Source organism: Dipteris shenzhenensis, chromosome 1, assembly GCF_047967505.1.
Source record: "Dipteris shenzhenensis isolate YYH24624 ecotype China chromosome 1, Dip_SZ_1.0, whole genome shotgun sequence".
Classification (NCBI taxonomy): Eukaryota; Viridiplantae; Streptophyta; class Polypodiopsida; order Gleicheniales; family Dipteridaceae; genus Dipteris; species Dipteris shenzhenensis.
Window position 1 is genome coordinate 74,644,651 of NC_141596.1, and position 14,031 is coordinate 74,658,681.

The following is a 14,031-nucleotide window of genomic DNA, read 5'->3' on the forward strand; positions in this document are numbered from 1 at the left end:
CGTGTTGTCCCCAAAAATATGACCTGCAAAACAATATCTGTCCGGTAAAAGGACCCCTTGCCAAAGATAGTTGTCCTGCAAAAATATCAGCCCAAAACAAGGGGCAAATGTCTGCAAATGTATCCAATGATCAGTTGAGCAAATGTCCCAGATGGAGGTTGCGTACCTCAAATCTGATAGGACAACAAGCCCAAATCAAGGGGCAAATGCATAATATACCCAAATTTAGCTAAATAAAGCAAATGCCATTGCAATGGACAACAAATCTGGCAAAAGCTCCAAATTCTGAGAGGGCAAATATGCCAAAAAGAGGGCAAATTGGAAAAAGCCTCAAATTGTGCGCAATTCCAAGCCAATGGCAATGTTCCTGCATGCAATGTCTACCGAATGCTCAAAATTGGCTGTACCAAGCCAATGTCACTGCACATTTCAACAAAATTGACGAAACTCCCAATTTCTGGAATGGCAAAACTGTCAAATTTGGGGCAAATGATCAAAAGCCCCAAATTTTGCTGAAGAAAAGCAAATGTGACAAAATGTCCTACAATGTCATGCCAAATGCCAAAAATATCCCAAATCTGACTGCTAAAACAACAGATGTCATATGTAATCACTCAAATAGAGTGATTGGAATGATAGAGAACCTGAAAAAATGCAGCTCCAATGCAAAGTTGAGGCTGAGAGCAAAAAGCCCCAAATTTATCAAAGATGAAACCACCTCATCCGAAGCGGGCGGCGCAAAAGCTGGTCTAAGAACTGGAATGGCAGTTGAACGGCTAACATACGGATGAGTTGTACGATTGTACGGATGATCGCCGTACGTGCTGTACGGAGGCTGCACATAGGATGTGCAGACGTGGAACTGTACGGACGACTATTGTATGATGCATGGAAATCGTACGGGTGTACGGACTAGTTACAAACGAATGTATCGTACAATTGTACGGATGCTTCACGTCATTTGTATGGGGATGCTTGTGTGGGTTGTATAGATACTATGTACTGACAATATCCCAAAGCGCACGGTTGGCGATGGAAGGGACACTCTTACTAGGAAGAGGGCATGGGGTGTGCCAACTCCCACGAGGCTGGCTAGCCTGATGCTAGATTTGGTCCTTCTTGCATGTACAAGCAGTAAGTGTGATGCTTGAAAGTGTCAAACAGTCATATAATAGAATCTGAAGTGTATTATCTTGAATGCCTTGCGTGTGCAGATGAGGCCCCTTTATAGGTCTAGGAAAGTGGGCCAACACACATTTATATATGGGATAATGCAATAGGGGTGCCACGTGGGAAGCCCTCATGCAAGCCTAATAACACTACTTAAGTGTTTACGATTAGTGGGACCTTTTTCTAGACTAACAAGGCCCATCACCTAGTTGACTACTAAACTAGAGCTTACTAATGTTACAATTCAGAATGGAGGATTGCAAGCCCATTAATACACAAATGAATCTAGGTGAATGAAATCACCCTTGGTGTCATCACAGAGTCCTGTTCCCATTCAGAAAGTGAATGGCAAAGTACTCATGATACCACAGGCTACCTATCTCTATTTGGGGAGGGTCCTCTACTCTTGATGATTACTCTACCACCTTTGTATACTCCCATTTTCCCCTTTCCCTTGCCTCCATCAGAAACTCAGTACAAAGACCTTTGTCAAAAGGAAGCTCAAGCATCTGTGGGTGTGGGGATTTGTATGTGAGAGCGTATATTTATACTATGGTATATACCCACCATTGGGTGTTGATGACTTCGGTGGGGATGTTATAGTGGTGAGTCCTTTTGAAACTGCACTATGTGTTGTGTTTTTAGAGGATGAGTTTGGGCATGTTCGTGGATTCATTTAGATATATGTTCCTGCTGTATTAGCAGACATGCAAATTTCACCTCGAAGTTTTTGTCCACGTTGCGGCTTGCTGATATTACGATAAATACTTTCTCTCTTAAGTGGTGCGTTGCCCTACCGACTGATCCATCCTTACGAAAAGCATTTTGATGATTTTGCCCAAAATGCATTCCTTGCATACATGTCTGGGGGGTGATTCTAGCAAGGCGTATTCAGTACCATGTTTTGTCTCTGCAATAGTTGTTAACTTGCAATACTTTCCATGCCCAAATCAAGCATGCCATAACTCTGCCTCTTTCATGGCAGGAGTAGAGAGGGTTGACAAACAAGCATCTTGATTGTTGCTGTCAAATCGTTCCAGCTAGTATAATCCATGGTACAAATCTCTAATTGCTAGTAATGACCATCGAATAATCCTTTTCACAGTCCTTGATTATGCACTTGTCATCCTCAAAGAAGACAGCATAACCAAAAGAGGAAACTGAAAGAAGATTATTCCTAATCCGTAGCAGATAGGTTGTATCTGGAAGACACAGATCAGTTCCATTGGCTGATGACAGCATCATTGTAAACTACTCGGTGCTTTCTATCAATTCAGACAACGGATTTTGCAGAGGCGTTTGAATGAAATGATTGCGAGTTGCCAAACACATATACTTGAACTTAAGAGTTTGCAATTAAGCTGGAATTAAGACTTATAAAGCTTAAACACAAAGTGACATCATTGGAAATTGCAATATGATTGAGGGGCCAAGACGAGGCCCCTCCCTTATCCAGGCTCACTTTATTCTTGAAAATGGAGATACAAGACCAAGGTGCAATGCACCTTCCAAACTGATGAACTCAGTGAAAGCCTAGGACCTAGATACAAGACTCAAGAGCATATGTACAAGGTAGACAACAAAAAAGGAGGACTCCAAGCTCAGGTTTCAACTCTTGGCTTGCCCAATCCACAAGGAAGAAGCCTGCAACAATCACCACTTACATCCAACATTAGAGGCAAGCACTAGTTTTTAGAAAGATAGTAGAAACAACATGAAATAGTGCTGCGAATGAGATAAACTTGACAATACAGGCTCCCTTCGTGACTTGACCCTTTTGTAGATGAAGTCCTTGATGCCTCTGAAGCTACCTTGGGTGAGGAGAGTGTGGAAATGGGGTTGGAATGAGAACAGCTTAGAAAAACAGCCTATAGGCTAGAGAGAGAAAGCCTTTATGGAGTGATAGCTGTAGAGAGAGAGTGCCAATGCTGATCCCAAGGGAAGGGATGTAAGAGAGGAGCTGCTGCTGTTCCAGAGGTGCAGAGAAATGCAGATTTCTGCAAGGGGAAGGGGCTGGAACAGTAGAGAGAGATATTCTGCAGTAGAGAGAGAAAGACTGCAGCAGGAGAGAGAACGGGACTGTGGCTGCTCCAGGCTAGGAGAAGGAGAGAGGATGCTGCTGCTGTTCCAGAAGAGCTGAGAGGGGGCAGATTTCTGGAGAGGAAGGGCTGGAACTGTAGAGAGAGAATATGCTGCTGTAGAGAGAAAGTGCTGCTGAGGTGAGAGAATGGCCTAGGGAGAAGCTGGCTGCACCCAAGGAGCTGGAGAGGTTCTGCTGCATCAACCAAAAGGAGAGAGAAGAAAAGTGACGAATTTTTCATGTAGAGAATGAAGGGGAGAGGCCTTCTTTTATAGGCTCAGCCCCCCCCCCCCAGGCTTAGAATGGAAGGTGGACACTTGTCCCAGATTTTTGGTGGGCTGTAGTCCCAAAGAGGACAGCCCACAACCTGCCCCAAATCTACCAGATTTGGGGCCAGACACTTGGCTTGCATACCTTGCCACTTGCCATACATGCTGTCACATGTGTGGGACAGGTGGACTGACCTGCCAGCTCAGATTCCATGTGGCAGTCTGCCACGTGTCACTCCCAAAAACCCTAAAATTTCAAAGTTGTCAGAATTCAATTCTGATCGCACCCACGGGTTCCTAACAGCTTGGACTATCTATTGACATACTCTAAGGTCATAATTGAGCCATACTGAGCTCATTTGTTTGTCGTCTTATCTTGTATCTCCATTATTCTTGGCATGCTGCCAGGCCCACACCCAAAGCTCAGGGAACATTCTCTTGAATGGTTCCTAGGTCAGTATGCAATCTGTGCATTTGATTGGTCCCATGTTTGGGTACTCAGGTGGGGTGTGGTTTCCAGATGTTCCTCTCAAAGAGAGGCCATCACTCTTGTGGGTCACTAATGCCCATAACCCCAAGCAAGGGGGTCCACCCTCAAATGCTAGACCTAGTCCCCATTGTCCGTAACTGAACAGTAGGAAAACATTTCATTTCTTAATAAGCATACTATTGAAAAACAAAATGAAATAGTACCAAGCAAGTGGATACATGTTGAAGCAGGATGACAATCATCTTCCCAACTCCTTTGATGAGATAAGAAGTATCACCTTCTTGCCAACCGGAGCAGGCTGCAAATCTGTAAAACCTCTCTTTGGGAGGTAACATGCTTGGATGCACCACAATCGAAGTACAAAACAACTTCTAAAGTTTCACCCACCTTGAGTGATGCAACTGCCTCTCTGGTATTGTAGCTGCACCCATGAAATACCCATTCTTTAGCCATAAAGTTTTTTTTTTTTTTTCGCAAAAAGAGACTTCTTTTAAGTATTAAAGAAAAACCGTTAGAGCAAGCTCCATATGGGATACATCATGCAATGCACGAAAAGCTCAAGAGCCAAAAAGAAAGGATTGAGGCTGATAGTGCTATCTCAATCCGGTAGAAACCTTCGAGAAAAAGAGAGAACCCCTCCAAACTCGAAGAAATATAGTCCTCAAGCACATTTTTAACCGTAAAGCTCCATGAAGAATAGTTGGTACTGTCCAACTTATCCTTCTGGGCGAGAACCTCCAACATATCATTTGCATTCTTTGCAACATAATCTGAAAGCAAAAACAAAACAAAAGACCCATGCAAATGCACTAGAGTCTGCCTACAAATTCTGCAAAAGTAAACTTGACCTGCAAATTTCGCGACAAGGCTTTTCTGCTACAAAAACCGAAATGCTGACTCAAATGAGTCGAAGTTCCTGCAAAACGATCCAATTCTGCAAACGGTCCACAAAAATTCTTGACAAGGCCAACAAGGCAAACACTGCAAATGCTTCGATAGAACTCTAGTGCCGAAGTGTACTGCTGGGTAGATCTGCAAATGCAGATCTGTACAGAATTTGCACCAAGAAACTTATGCTTTAGGTATGGCTCTATATGGGGGGTGGGTGCTAACGATGCATATCTTAGCACACTATTGTATAAGATATTTAAATACTCAATTTTGAGAGCTAGTCTCATTGAAAAAATCAAACATATTGTACAATTTTTTCCACATATTTATTTTCAGAAAGATGTCTATTAATAATGCTACATGAGAAAGTAGCACAAGCAACCATTTCCAACATCATGGTTTTAGAGCTCAGTTGTTGTCCAGATCTTTCAGTTGACATGTGGGGTTATGCTTCTACCCAGTCAATATGTAGAGCAGATACTTCACAACCTTCATTGGTGCTTGTTCTTGGATACATTTCTTGAAACAAGAATTAGGTGCTCTCAATGCATTCAAGCACTTCAAAGCAGTTGTAGAAAAATAGACTGGAAAATTGGAATAAGATGGTGAAAAACTCGGCCTAATCAATCAATGATCAAGAAACTCCTGAATCTATCTTTGAATGTCTTGCTGTTGGGCCCGATCCTCCCCCTACTCCCCCCCCCCCCTCTGAAGGGGCAAATTGATGTGTGTGTGTATGCCTATGGGCTTGGAGTCCTATGCAAGGAGTGTGTGAGTGTAGGTGTGCTAGAAGGTTCTAGTGACTCATCAGTTAGGTGTCAGGTTGGTGTGATGTGTGAGTGATCATAGGAGGTGACTGATTGAGATAATCATGGAGATGATTGTGGATCTGGGATCTACCAACATGGAGGCAGTTGCCTATATATGTAACCACTCATGAATAAAGTTTTGTTCATTGTGCCTCATTGCTTTCTCTATGAACCAACATGTGGTATCAGAGCTTGTTGAGAATCCTTGTGCCTAGAAAGAGATTCTTTGAAGATTCCCTCTACATTCTCTCTTCTTCCCTTTCTTCCACCTTTCTCCCATGAATTGCCTTAAGCTCATTCTCCTCCTACAAGTCACCATTGCTCCAGCCCTTTCAGGTGTAGATTCCCCTAGTTAGGGCGCACTTCCACCTGAGAGGAATTGAAGGATTATGACCTCCACAGCTCGTGGTGAGACTCGCTCCATCCCGCACCATTTTTGTTGATACAGTTTGCTGGAGCCACCATTTCAAAAACGGTCTGATGTGCACTTAGGTGACCCTATGGGCTACTTGCTGCCAGCTGGTGAATTTTGAGGGCAAATGGTCCAAGGAATGAGGAAAAACTACAAAAAAAACCAGTCGGGTTTTTCAAGAAGACATGGTTTTTGGAGGTGGAGAAGATGTTGCTGTTGCCCCTGGAGGTGTGAAGCCTCATTTGGTCTGAGATTTGCACTGAGTCTTCTACTTCCAAGTATCATTAATTACGTAGCAAATGGCCTCTAGTTGATGCTTTGTGGTGTGAGGTAGCAATCCTCCAAGGTTCCTCTATTTTCTACAAGCATTTCTTGACTATTTTTGAAAATAGATGCTAAGTTGATGCTTGAGGAGTTAAAATTCAAATCAGAGATTCAGAGATTTCTTTTTCAGTTCAAAGAATGCTCTTTGAAGTTCAGTTGATGTTGATTTCTTGACAAAATGCCAAACTCTTAATCTCCTTCAAGTGCAAAGGTTGTGGGAGAAGCCAACTGGTTATGCATATGCCAAACAACTAGGATTTTTTGAATTCTTATCTTGCAATTTGCATCTATATGGTGAAGGTGATTTCTTTGTTCAGAAAGATTGATTTTTTGTAAAGGGATTAGACATTGCCATTAAATTGGTAAGACCTTCCCAAAAGGGCTTCCAAACTCAAAATAGATAATTTTGAAGGAGAGGGGTTCCACACTTGGCAAACAAAACTGAATTTTATTCTCATGAAAAAGGGAATATGGAAGATGGCAAATGGAATAGAAACTAAACCTACGACTAGGGAAGGAGAAGCTTCATGGCTTTCCAAAGATGAAAAAGAACTTGCTATAAATGCTCTTGGTTTGAGTGATTCTTTTATCCATCACATTGATGGATGTGAGACTGCTCATGCTGTATGGACTCATCTTGAGCATGTGTTTGGAGCACAGGGGAGATGCTCTAAGTTTAGCTTGCTTATCAAGTTCTTTGACTTAAAATTGGATAGAGGAGAATCCATCTTTTCACATCTAAATTCAATGAAGAGCATTTTGACACAGTTATCTAGCATTAAGTTTAATCTTGATGAAGATATTGTAATTGCCATCTTACTTAGAAGTCTCACTGAAGAATATGGCACTATTGTAACCACACTCACCAACATACTAGAGATAAGTCTGGTGGAAATTGAAGCATCCCTCTTGGAAGAGGAAAGAAAGATCAAACAAAGAAGTGATTACAAAGAAGGGGCATATTACAAAGAAGGGGTATATTTAGCCAAAAGCAACTTCAAGGGAAAGAGCAAAATGAAGTGTAACTTCTGTGGCAAACCTGGACACTTTGAAAAGGAATGTTATGTAAAGAAGAGATGTTCAGCCAATCTTGTTGAGGAAGTAGAGACTGAAGAAGACGAAGAACCAGAGAATGTCAAAGCTCTCACTGCTTACAACACCCAAGTCAATTCTGACAAGGGTGAGGATCCATATGTTTTCTAAGTTATGTGTGTGTGAGGTCAATAATGGTTCTCTGTCATGGATAGTCCATCCTTAAATGATTGTTAGTCTTTTGAGATTCTTTCCTTGTTGGACTCATTGGGCTTTTCATACATAGTTATTGTCTATCTCCCAGTTGTAAATCAAGAATCCTAAGAGTGAGTCACAGGTTGGGGCCATGTGTGTTGCCACATGATGGTGGGCAAGTCATGGAGCATCCCATGTACTACTGCTGAGAGATGAGGTAATCAATTTGTGGGGGGGAATGAAGGGGCAAATTGATGTGTGTGTATGTATGCCTATGGGCTTGGAGTCCTATGCAAGGAGTGTGTGAGTGTAGGTGTGCTAGAAGGTTCTAGTGACTCATCAGTTAGGTGTGTCAGGTTGGTGTGATGTGTGAGTGATCATAGGAGGTGACTGATTGAGATAATCATGGAGATGATTGTGGATCTGGGATCTACCAACATGGAGGCAGCTGCCTATATATGTAACCACTCATGAATAAAGTTTTGTAAGTTTTGTTCATTGTGCCTCATTGCTTTCTCTATGAACCAACACCCTCTGCCCCGTGTCCCCTTCCACCCCCATCTGTTTCCCAGAAAAGGGACTTGTATATCCTTTAGTGCTAGCCTTCGTCATGGCTGAGTTTGCCCTTCACCTCCGGAGTGCTGACAGAAACTTAGTACAAAGACTTTGTATAAATGGATGCTTAAGTATGTGTGGGTGTGTGGATTTGTATGTGTGAGAGCATACTTTTATACTATCGTCTACACCCACTGTCGGGCGTTGATGACGTCAGTGGGGATGTCATACTAGCTAGTCCGTGCTATGCGTGATGGAGTTTATCGTGAGATTGAAACTGCACTATGTTGTGTTTTTAGAGGATGAGTTTCGGAATGTTCCTGGATTCATCTAGGTATTTGTATCAAATATGGCCACATACATCGAGAACTAGAAAAAGTCTAGTGATAAACAAAGTATCACAAGGATAAATACAAAAATTTGGCTGAAAATGAAAGTAATAAAGCCAGTCAGTACATCAAAGTCCATGAGTGTCCTGTGGGTTTGTGTGCAAAGGAAAAGTCTTCCATGATCCCACTCCTCATGAGAGAAGCTCTCCTAGCAATAGTTGATCGGGAGGAACCTTGAATCCTGCTTCTGGTGGACCCTGGCCATAAGAGTGTGTACATGCTAGATGGTGCAGAGAGATTGGGCTGGATAATTTTGAGAGCAGTCAATGGGCCTTTGCGCATATGGATCTTCAAATTCATTAGACTGTGAGACTAGCAGTGATCTCTCATGCTGAGTCAAAGGAAGAGGGATGATGCCTTCATTTCTTCCTATTGGGCCTTACTCTATAGGGAAAAGGATTAGGTGGTGAATTACCCATAATGAGATCAATCTTCTGTTGCCAAATCTGCTGCTCACCGCTTCTATTGCATGCCTCTTGATGAGATCGTCAGTGGCTATGGGTGGAGCCCCAAAACTCTGTCTGTCAGCGCCCTTTCTGCCCTATGCGATTTGCTCACTGGGTGAGCTCTTCACAGTGGCTAAGGGCTGCTGGATCTGATGGGCAAAGGATTAGGTGGTGAATTACCCATAATGAGATCAATATTCTGTTGCCTAATCTGCTGCTCACCCCTTCTACTGCATGCCTCTCAATAAGGTCTTCCGTGACTATGGGAGGATCTGTCCGTCAGCCATGATTTGCTCACTGGGTGAGCTCTTCACAATGGCTAAGGGCCGCTGGATCTGCAGGGGCCTTTGCTGCACCCTGCTGGTACCTTTGACTCCACCTTATCTTGTGCTTTGAAGCACATCTGAGGGCTGGATCTGCTGGCTGACTGCTGTGCCCTTGCTGCTGCCTTCTTCTACTTCTTCCAATGCCTATATATACTGCCCACCTGGCAGCCTATATACTAACCACATGGCAGCCTAGATGCTGCCCATGTGGCAGCCTGTCTCTCCTTTCTCTTGTAAATGTCACCCCCCACTGCTCTCCTCATATGGGTTTTACAAACGGGTAGTTAACCTTTTTCTTCTGACAGGATGCGAGGTTAGTTGTATAGTGGAACTGCTTATTGGCTAGTGAACTATAGATAGTTCAAGGCTAGGAGCGATGGTTTTGATGTTGATGATGTGGGTATACAATGTTGGCTTGGAGCCACGATTCTTGTAGTTCATGACTGCATCAACATGTAATGCCCACCCTTTAAATTATCCACAAAGTCTAGCAAGTTAGAGATCTCAATGCAAGCCTTGAGTTTCAAGAGATCTCTGGAATTGGGGCTAACAGCCAAGTGGGGGGGACTATACAGCCAGCGAATCCCTCGCGGAGTGAAGATGTAGAAAACTCCTGCAGGCCAAGCCTTGTAGAAACGAGCACGCCTCTCAATAGTCGCCCACGAGCCTAGAGTCCCACGCTCCCAGGTGGACGGTAGAGTGTAAAGGTTATCCTGCCAGATGGCAACTAGGGTAGCCAAGGGTGGAACCGGGTGCTCACCCATCACAAGACTGCAGTGAGCCACCCAAATGTTCCAAGCCGTGATGCTGGCTACCTCCTCCCAAACACTGTCCTCCCTAGGAGGAGGAGCTAGGTTGTCAGGAGGGATTGCCTCATGGAGTGCAATCCTATGGATGCTCTGACCCTGTATCCGGTAGGCTAGGGAGATCTCATCAATTTGAAACGCGTGTCCTCCCTTTGTCAACCAAGCCACCATCCCCTAGGTGTAGTCTTTGTGAAGACTCTGCATACGTGTCATGATCCTGAGGGCTCCCATCCAGATCCTCGTTGCGCTACAACAGCTCCACAGGCAATGCGGGATAGTCTCGAGGATACCATCGGAGCGACAACGGCACTGCCCCTCCACTCGCATCTGCTCCAACCCCGATGGGCAAGCCTCTGTGGGCGGTCAGCCAGAAGGAGTAAGAGATCTTCCTCGGCTGCAAGCTGGACCACAACCGCGTCCAAAACCTGGAGCGCACATCCTGGGGCACTCTCTGGGTCACCCAATGTCTCTCCCTCGAAGGGGTCCACCTCGACGAGTCCATCTGAAGCATCTTGCCAATCCGTGTGGTGTAGGAAAAGAAGGGCACCTCATCCACTTGCTCAGCTAGGCCGCCCCTGGAGGGCCAGAACCACTCTCTCAGATCCCACTGGACCTCCCTCAGGGGTCTACCCTCCCATAGCCAAAGGCGCCATCTAGAGGCGTCCCGCTCTGAGATACTGGGAGGGTAAATGTGCCACTCCTTCCCCAAACGTCCCACCACTCAAATCATCTGCCAGTGTATCCCATCAAGACTCCCATCCATCTCGGGGTCACTCTCAGTGAATTGGCTGAAGTAGGCCTCGAGGTCCTACATGGAAGAAGCTGGGGTGCGTGCTGCCGCGTTGCATCAACGTCCTCAAGAGAACACCAGTACGGGAAAACTGCGCCAACCATCTGTTGTCTCTCCAAACGTGAAGTACTTCCCACCAAGACTCCGGAATGGCTAAGTCAATCTCGCCCATCCGTTGCCCTGCCCCTCGCAAATGTGCTAGGGCATCAAGCCTTGCCTCTGTCTCCATAGGTAGGTTGCTCCAACGGCCAAAGGACCCTGTTGGGCCACTGTCCCACTGTGCCCAACCAATGTGAGTTCGCTGTCTGAGCATACGTCCCTCTTGATCCCTGATCTCTGGGTGCCACATAAGGAGCTGGCGCTCAAACTCCTCTCTACATCTGGGTGGAGCATGGATGAGACCCCCTACTAGTCTCTGCCATACTCTGTGAAGACTCCTAATCAGGGGGGAGCCCTTCCCCGTAAGGGGGGCCTCTAAGAAGATCCATCTATGTGAAGGCTGCCACTGTCCCCCAGTGCGTGGGGTGTTCCTCAGAAGCCCTCGCTGTAAGAGGAGCTTCCAAGGCTCTGCACCTGGGGTGAGGCCACGAACCACCAACTTGCCCAGAAGAGCCTTGCTCTGCATCTCCGGATCAATGACACCCAAGCCTCCCAGTGCTTGCAGCATGATCACCGTCTGCCAAGCTACTCGGGCCCTAGTGTTCCTCGTGCCGTCTGAGCCTGCCCAAAGGAAGTTCCGTACTAACCGTCGGAGTTGCCGAATGCATCCTCTGTGAAAGCACCAGCAAGAGGCGATATACCAGGCCGTGGCAAGGACCTGGTTTGCCACTAAGGTGCGACCTGCTAGGGAGAGTTTGGTCGAGCTCCAATAGAGAAGCTTGCGCCGAACACTCTCAAGGACCGGGGCAATCTGCTGATCTGCTGTGATGTCAATATCCACCTGGCATCCGAGGTATCTCGCTGTTTGGCCCCACGATATCCATCTAAAGCCAAAGTCACTCCCCCACTCACGGATCCTTGTGTCTCCTCAAAGCCTGTGAAGAAGCCTATGGATTTCGTCCAGTTGATCCGTGCCCCCCAAATATAGCCAGGGCGCCTCTGACTCTCTCCAGACTCGCTGTGGTGCCCTCAACATACAAGGCCGTGTCATATGCAAACTCCGAGTCAGGCAGCTCCTCCTCCTGTCTGATTGGGAGCCTCAACCCTGTGAGACTTGCCACCTGTGATCTTAAATAGTAGCCCAAAGCCTCCGCCACAAACAAGAAGAGGAAGGGAGCGAGTGGGCAGTCTTGGGGGACCGAGCAAGAGAGGAAAGGCCTCGCCTGTGTGTCCTCCGATGAGCATCGGACTAGAGCTTCTTGCATATAGCGTTGAAACTCCTCTGACACACGTGTCTGAGAAACCCAATCTTCTCATAGTGCCCTCCAGGAAAGACCACTGCACCCTGTCGTAGGCCTTCTCAAAATCCAAGAGAAGGACGGCCAACGGCTGTGACTCCTCCCTGGACCAATCCACTGCCTCCCAGAACGTGAAGATGTTGTCCAGGATGGTGCGCTCCTGGACAAACCCAGTCTGTGTGTCATGGATGATGTCGGTAAGATGGGGCCGTAACTGCAAACTCAAGACCTTGGCGAGGATCTTGTATGCAGTATCAAGCAAGGTGATCGGCCTCCACTGTCGGATATCTGACCTATCTCTCCCTTTCGGGATCAAACAAATCCACCCCCTGCTCAAGGACTAAGGAAGAAAGCCTGTGTCAAAAATCTCTTGGCAAGCTAAACGGAAAGGGGTGGAGATAATCTTAAAGAGGTTCCGGAAGAAGGCCGGAGTCAAGCCATCCTCACTCGGGCACTTCTGGGTCGGGAGAGCCTTGAGGGCTTCCCAGAGCTCCTCATCTGTGAAAAGCTCCTCATCTGTGAAAGGCTCCTCAAGTCTGCTGCATAAGTCCTGCGAGACTACTATTGGAACGTGATCCCAAACTAGCTCTCGGGCCACAAGACCAGCTGGGGTCATCCTCTCCGTCTGAAAGAGCTGGCTGTAAAAACCGGTGGTCATGTCCAGAATGTCTTGCGGGTCAGTGTGCATGATGCCCTGTGAGTTTCAGAGACACTTTAGTTGTGTGCCTGTCGATTGGGCCCAGTGGTTTGAAAGAATTGCTTCGTCATCTTGTCCCCCCGCTGCACCCATCGGGCCCGGGAGGAGTGATAGGAGAACTCAGCCCACCGCGACTCCGTGTCCTGAAGCTCGAGACGAGCGCTCTCGAATCTGTCACTAAGCCACTAAGAAACTGAGTCGTGCTCCTTGGGCCTCTAAATGGAGGTGAGGTCTCTCCTCAAAGCCCGCTCACGCTCCTAAAGGGTCCTCCTCCGCCTAAGGGCATGAGCCTATAGCTCCTCACTGCTCCTCTGAATCGCATCGGCCACCCACGCAGCCCAGCCCTCAGACGGTGCCATCTCTGACTGCTCCCAAAACCTTGCCATGACCTGTTGAATCTCCTCGTCCTGCAGGAGGTCCTTTGGAATGCGGACCCCCTTCTGGGAGAGTCCTTGGCAGGGTTGATCCAAGTGAAGTACCACTGAAGAGTGGTCTGACATCGTGGTACCTGCCAGAATCCCAGTAGATCCGCTTTGTGTAGTGCCCAATCTCCAACATAGAAACGGTCTAATCTCTCTAGCAATCCATCGTGTCTCCTCTGTCCAAAGGAAAAGAGAAGGCTGCCAGGTGTCATGCTGAAATCTAGCTCTCTCCACGGGTCTCTGCCATGCTCCCAGGTGCTACGCTCTGTTGCTGGCATCTAAGAGAAAGAGGCGCCGCCCTGCTTGTCTTCCCCAAACTCCAGGTCGTTGAAGTCACCTCCAACAATCCAGGAGTCTACATCCGGAGGACACTCTGATAGCCTCCTCCAAAAGGCCGCGCGGTGCTGCCTGCACGCTGGGGCATACACGTTCAGGATCCCAATCTTGGACTCTCCCGTCCGAACTCCCATCCAAACTGCCCGTCCTCGTATGAGCTCACCCTGATCGTAGACATCTGAAGCCAAAGTCTGT

The 14,031-nt window shown here is 46.6% G+C and overlaps 1 protein-coding gene across 2 annotated transcripts in view; it reads left to right on the forward strand.

The window, feature by feature from the left end:
* The window catches only part of LOC147906370 (nudix hydrolase 2-like), an 83,845-nt gene that overhangs the window by 22,552 nt on the left and 47,262 nt on the right, over nucleotides 1-14,031 (forward strand). The window lies entirely within an intron of this gene.